This window comes from Capricornis sumatraensis, chromosome 1, assembly GCF_032405125.1.
Source record: "Capricornis sumatraensis isolate serow.1 chromosome 1, serow.2, whole genome shotgun sequence".
Taxonomy (NCBI): domain Eukaryota; kingdom Metazoa; phylum Chordata; class Mammalia; order Artiodactyla; family Bovidae; genus Capricornis; species Capricornis sumatraensis.
Genome location: NC_091069.1, coordinates 236,052,878 through 236,059,754, shown reverse-complemented (window position 1 = coordinate 236,059,754; position 6,877 = coordinate 236,052,878). Strand labels below are relative to the sequence as shown.

Below are 6,877 nucleotides of genomic sequence, written 5' to 3'. Positions count from 1 at the left end.
TTTTACTTCTTTTCCAATCTGGATTCCTTTTATTTCTTTTTCTGCTCTGTGTGCTATGGCTAAAACTTCCAAAACTATGTTGAATAGTAGTGGTGAGAGTGGGCACCCTTGTCTTGTTTCTGACTTTAGGGGAAATGCTTTCAATTCTTCATCATTGAGGATAATGTTTGCTGTGGGTTTATCATACATGGCTTTTATTATGTTGAGGTATGTTCCTTCGGTGGCTGCTTTCTGGAACGTTTTTATCCTAAATGGGTGCTCAATTTTGTCAAATGCTTTCTCTGCATCTATTGAGATAATTATATGGTTTTTATCTTTCAATTTGGTAATGTGGTGTATCACATTGATTGATTTGCAAATATTAAAGAAACTTTGCATCCCTGGGATGAAGCCCACTTGGTCATAAGGTATTATCTTTTTAATATGTTGTTGGATTCTGTTTGCTAGAATTTTGTTAAGATTTTTGTATCTATGTTCATCAGTGATATTGGCCTGTAGTTTTCTTTTTTTGTGGCATCTTTGTCTGGTTTTGGTATTAGGGTGATGGTGACCTGATAGAATGAGTTTGGAAGTTTACCTTCCTCTGCAATTTTCTGGAAGAGTTTGAGTAGGATAGGTGTTAGCTCTTCTCTAAATTTTTGGTAGAATTCAGCTGTGAGGCCATCTGTTTGTTGGAAGATTTCTGATTACAGTTTTGATTTCTGTGCTTGTGATGGGTCTGTTAAGATTTTCTATTTCTTCTTGGTTCAGTTTTGGAAAGTTATACTTTTCTAATAATTTGTCCATTTCTTCCAAGTTGTCCATTTTATTGGCATATAGTTGCTGACAGTAGTGTCTTATGATCCTTTGTATTTCTTTGTTGTCTGTTGTGATTTCTCCATTTTCATTTCTAATTTTGTTGATTTGATTCTTCTCCCTTTTTTTGTTGATGAGTCTCACTAATGGTTTGTCTATTTTATTTATCTTCTCAAAGAACCAGCTTTTAGCTTTGTTGATTTTGGCTATGGTCTCCTTTGTTTCTTTTGCATTTATTTCTGCCCTAATTTTTATGATTTCTTTCCTTATACTAACCCTAATTTCTAACCTTATACTAACCCACAATTTGTATGGGGTGCTTTATTTATTCTTTTTCTAGTTGCTTTATGTGTAGAGTTAGGTTATTTATTTGATTTCTCTCCTGTTTCTTGAGGTAGGCTTGTATTGCTATGAATCTTCCCTTTAACACTGCTTTTACTGAATCCCATAGGTTTTGGGTTGTTGTGTTTTCATTTTTTGATTTCTTTTTTGATTTCTTCTGTGATTTGTTGGTTATTCAGAAGTGTGTTGTTTAGCCTCCATATGGTAATTTCAAAAAAATTGAAATCATCTCGAGCATCTTTTTGGATCACAATGTGGTAAGATTAGATGTCAACTATAGGAAAAAAAACTATTAAAAATACAAACATATAAAAGAGAGTTTTGCCAGGTAAAATGTTCTTATTTGGCAGGTTTTTTTTTCCCCTTTGTATATATCATCATAGTCTTTCATGACCTATAACGTTTCTGTTGAAAAAACCCTGATGGACTTCTATGTTCATGACAAATTGCTTTCAAAATTCTTTGTTTTGATAATTTAATTATAATGTGTCTCATCATGGACCAATCAGGACGTTTCAGCTTTGAATGAAGATACCTACTTCCTTCCCTAGATTTGTTAAGTTCTCAGCCATTATTTCTTTAAATAAGCTTTCTGCTCTTTTCTTATCCTTCTGAAACTCCCATTAAGTGTATCTTATTTCATGTGATGATTTCACCTAAGTCTCATATGCTTTCTTTACTCTTTTTATACTTTTTTTTCTTTTTGTTTCTCTAACTAGATAATTTCTTTTTGATTATTTCTTCTACATGGTTGAATCTTCTGTGGAGATCTGTGTTGAATTTTTCAGTTTAGTTGTCATAGTCTTTAGCTCTTGGATGTCGGTTTAAATCGTTTTTTAAATGGTTTCTATTTTTTTTAATCAAAGCTTTTATTGTATTTTTTCCAGATTTCATTTAGTTGTCTACCTGTGTTCTCTTGTATCTTAATGAATTTCTTTAAGATGATTATTTTGAAATTTTTTTGTCAATTAGTTCATGGATTACCATTTCTTTAGGGTCAGTAACTGGAACTGTATTTATTCCCTTTTAGTCTTGTCATGTTTCCCTAATTCTTCCTTATTCTTATGCCTTTTCATTGAATTCTCTGCATTTGAAGAGGTGGAAAACTCTTCTAGTCTTTGTAGATTGGTTTTGAAGGTAAAGACCTTCTTTTACTGGTTTCCGCTAATGATGGGAAATGACAAGACTGTGGTGAAGCAGAGTTGAAGCTGGATTACAGTACTGCTTTTAGGGTCTGCATTTGCATCTATGGTCAGTGGCCTGTTAGTGGTGGCACTGATGGAGTGACTTCTCCTGTGTCCCTTGGTGGATGGGGTTGGTGGGAGGACTATAGACAAATGGGGCTGGAACAAAGCTCAGTAAGGGATGGAGACCCCTTTTGAATATACAGCTGGTATTAGGTTGGTGCAAATGTAATTGTGGTTTCAGACCATGAATTTTAAATCAATATATCTAGGCTCAAACACGTCTTTATTAACCAAAACAGGAACCATTACAATCAACACATTTTTGCCAAAGAAAAATAAGTTTGTTTATTCCTATAGCCTAGAGATCCATGCTTTAGAATTCAGTGAACTCTTGGAAAGCATTTTCTGCATCCTGCTGGTTGTGGAAGTGTTTTATCTGCAAAAAGTTGTCAAGATGCTTGAAGAAGTGATAGTCATTTGGTGAGAGGTCAGGTGAACATGGCAGAGGAGACAAAACTTCATAGCCCAATTCATTCAACTTTTGAAGCATTGGTTGTGTGACACACAGCTGGGTGTTGTCATGGAGAAGAATTTGGTCCATTCTGTTGGCCAGTGGCAGGCTGCAGGCATTGCAGTTTTTGGTACATCGCATCGATTTGTTGAGTATACTTCTCACAGGTGTAATGGTTTTGCCAGGATTGAGAAGGCTGTAGTGGATCAGACTGGCAGCAGACCACCAAACAGTGACCATGACCTTTTTTGGTGCAAGTGTGGCTTTGGGAACTGCTTTGGAGCTTCTTCTCTGTCCAACCACTGAGCTGGTCATCATTGGTGGTTGTATAAAATCCACTTTTCATCACATGTCAGAATTGGATTGAGAAATGGTTCATTGTTGTTGCATAGAAAAAGAGAAGATGACACTTCAAAATATTTTTGATTTGAGGTCAGCTCATGAGGCACCCATTCATCAAGCTTCTTCACCTTTCCAATCTGCCTCAAATGCTGAATGACCATAGAATGGTTGACACTGAGTTCTTCAGCAACTTTTCATGTTGTTGTAAGAGGATCAGCTTTGATGATTCTCTCAGTTGGTCTTTGTCAGCTTCTGATGGCTGGCCACTGTACTCTTCATCTTCAAGGCTCTTGTCTCCTTTGCAAAACTTCTTGAACCACCACTGCACTGTACATTTGTTATAGGAGTTCCTGGGCCAAATGCGTTGTTGATGTTGTGAGTTATCTCCGCTGCTTTATGACCCATTTTGAACTCAAATAAGAAAATTGCTCAAATTTGCTTTTTGTCTAACATCATTTCTGTATTCTAAAATTAATATAAAATAAATAGCAAATAATAAGCAAAAAATGTAAAGCAAGAAATGCATATTAAAATGACATATAACATAACCACACTTATTTAAGAATGTATTCCAATATTAAATAACAAATTTCAATAATGCAAAAACCACAATTACTTTTGCACCAACCTAATACCACACCGTAGTCAGTGCGTCTGCCATGGGGGCCTTCTTTGTAAAAGTACCCTCCCTGATCTCAGGCTCTGCTGGGGTTTCTCAGCCTTCTACCTAGTTACAAGGCTTCTAGAAAGAAACTTTTTCCCATGGAGGGCAATCACATAATTGTTTCAATGTGGGAAGAGTGCTGGCACTTCTTGTTCTGTTTTCTTGCTGATGTCACTCCTGTGGTTTCTGGTTCTAAAGTTTGAATGCTTCTGGAACTCTTAGTATCATCAATTTGACACCCCGTTTTGGGTAGACTTTTCATTTTATGGAATCCTAATTGCTGATTCAATTGTGAAATGTGAACATAAGTATTAGCTTCCTGGAGTTTCAGAGCTATATTTATTGTAACAGTAAGTGGTAAGTTCCCTTCCAATCAGGTTCAAGAACAGTTTTTTTTTTTCTTTTCCTGATATCTCTTCTAATAAATAAAATCTTCTGGCTAAAGATCATAAAGAGGCTTTTTAGGAAGATGTAGTTGGAAGGTAGATTTAACCTCTTGGTGTTAGAACTGGGTATACTGCTGATGCTGTTCAGTTGCTAAGTTGTGTCTGACTCTTTGCAACCCCATGGACTATAGCCCTCCAGGCTCCTCTGTTCATGGGATTTCCCAGGCAAGAATACTGAAGTGGGTTGTCATTTCCTTCTCCAATGGATCTTCCCGACCCAGGCACCAAACCTACATCTCCTGTGTTGGCAGACATTAACCAGAGGATTCTTTACTGCTGAGCCACCAGGGAAGCCGCAGAACTGGGTATAGTATGAATCTTTTGCAACATTTTTCTGAGTCTGTATACAATAGGGTATAACTTAGAATTGGAGGAGAAACTCCTAAATTCATGGATTTTTCATTTACCAATTCATAGGGGGATAAGCAATGTGTTCCCAAGGAAGTGGAAAAGTAGGTTCTCATAAGATCCAACAGGAGTACAACTGGTCAAGGGATCTCAGGATTTCTTAAAGATTTGCTAATTTTAATTTAAAGATGTCATTGGTGCTAAGAGGAGATTGAGGGTGGTATGGACAGTGTAAGGAGATCCAACCAGTCCATTCTAAATGAGATCAGCCCTGGGTGTTCTTTGGAAGGAATGATGCTAAAGCTGAAACTCCAGTACTTTGGCCACCTCATGCGAAGAGTTGACTCACTGGAAAAGACTCTGATGCTGGGAGGGATTGGGGGCAGGAGGAGAAGGGGACGACAGAGGATGAGATGGCTGGATGGCATCACCGACTTGATGGATGTGAGCTTGAGTGAACTCCGGGAGTTGGTGATGGACAGGGAGGCCTGGCATGCTGCAATTCATGGGGTCGCAGAGTCAGACATGACTGAGCGACTGAACTGAACTGAACTGAACTGAATGGACAGTGTAGTATTTGAGTAAGAGGGAATGCCTGATAGAATCCTTTTATATTGGTTTTCATAAGTGTGTACCTTGGTCACTGGTATGCTCTGGGTTGGAATCACAATATCTGGCAACTTTTCAGCAACTGTAAGGGAATGTTCAGTCAGGGAATGATTTAACCCATCCTGAAGGTAGACATATAAAACCAAAACTTGTTCAAATCTCATGAAGAGTGAAAACTGGAAAAAACCTGTCTGAAGATCTTCAACGGGCCCATGCAACTTTCGTTCCTGGCTATGTCCCATTTTATACTTTTTCTAGGGTAACGTAATCCTAGACCGGTGACACTTGACCTGAAAATAACCTCGCATGTCTTAAACAAAATCATGTCTCTCATAGGAGACACATAACATAAAATTTACTACCCTAGACATTTTAAGTGTACAGTTAGTAGCATTAAATATATTTGCTCTGTTGTGTAACCAGTGTCCATCACTTTTCCATCTTGCAAAACTAACAAAAACAACCCCACCCCCATTTCCTTCTCTCGCCGGTTCCTGGAAACTACCATTCTACTTTCTGTTTCTAGGAGTTTGACTGTTCTTGATATCTTATGTAAGTGAAATCATACTGTATTTATCTTTTTGTGACTGTTATTTCACTTAGCATAGTGTCCTCAGTATTATTACCTGTTGTAAGGTGTGTAAGAATTTTTTTCCTTTTTAAAGGTTGAATAATATTCCATTCCAACAGGGTCAAGGGTAAGAGTATAGTAAGTCATGTTTTTGGATGTTTGTTAGTTGTTAGAGGTTGGGGAAGTAGATAAATATTGAACTGGCCATTTTAGTGATGTATAAAACTTGCCTCTGACAGACTTCTACTAACAAAATCCTCCTTTTCTGTGCATTAAGCAGTTTCCCCTTTCCTTTATATTGTGAGGATATCAAATTGTTTTTAATGTATGTCCATTAAAAAATTATATCCCTGAAGTTAACTTATCAAATGGTTTATTCTTATTACATATCCTTAAAAGTAATATATTTATGTCTAGGACAAATTTATGTTTACACAAAATTGAGTAGATTCCACAGAGTTCCCATTTTCCACTCGTTCCTCTCTCACACATTCCCCCCTTTTATTAATATGTTGTATTATCATGGTATACATGTTCCAGCTGATAAATCATCAGGTATATTATAATTAACCGAAGTCCATAGTTTACATTAAGGTTCACTGTGTTGTATAGTCCTATGAGTTTTAACAAATGCATAATATCATCCATCCAGATAGAAGCATGCAGAGTAGCTTCCTTACCCTACAAGTCTGTTGTACCCCACCTACTCACCACTCTCCCTCCAAACCCCAGGCATCACTGATCCTTTTAGCATTTTCAGATAGTTATATAATTGGATTCACATAGACTTTCCAGACTGGCTTCATTCACTTAAGTTTCCTCCACATCTTTTCATGTCTTGGTAATTTGTTTATTTTTCTTTTTTTTGTCTCTGAGTAATAGTTCATCACATGCATATACCCCAGTTTAACTGTTCATCTGCTTGTTGAGGGGCTTCTTAGGTGCTTCTAGTTTTTGGAGCAGTGGGTTTTTGATAGTTCTCATCAAGTCGAGGTAAAATCTCAATGGCATGTCTGATTGCTTATGCATAGATAGGCACAAGCTTTTAGTAGTTAGACCTGA

General features: G+C 37.1%; 1 pseudogene; it reads right to left on the bottom strand.

Moving 5' to 3' along the window:
- Positions 1-2,610: 2,610 nt before the first annotated feature.
- LOC138076904 (histone-lysine N-methyltransferase SETMAR-like) lies at positions 2,611-3,633 on the bottom strand (annotated as a pseudogene).
- Positions 3,634-6,877: the final 3,244 nt, after the last annotated feature.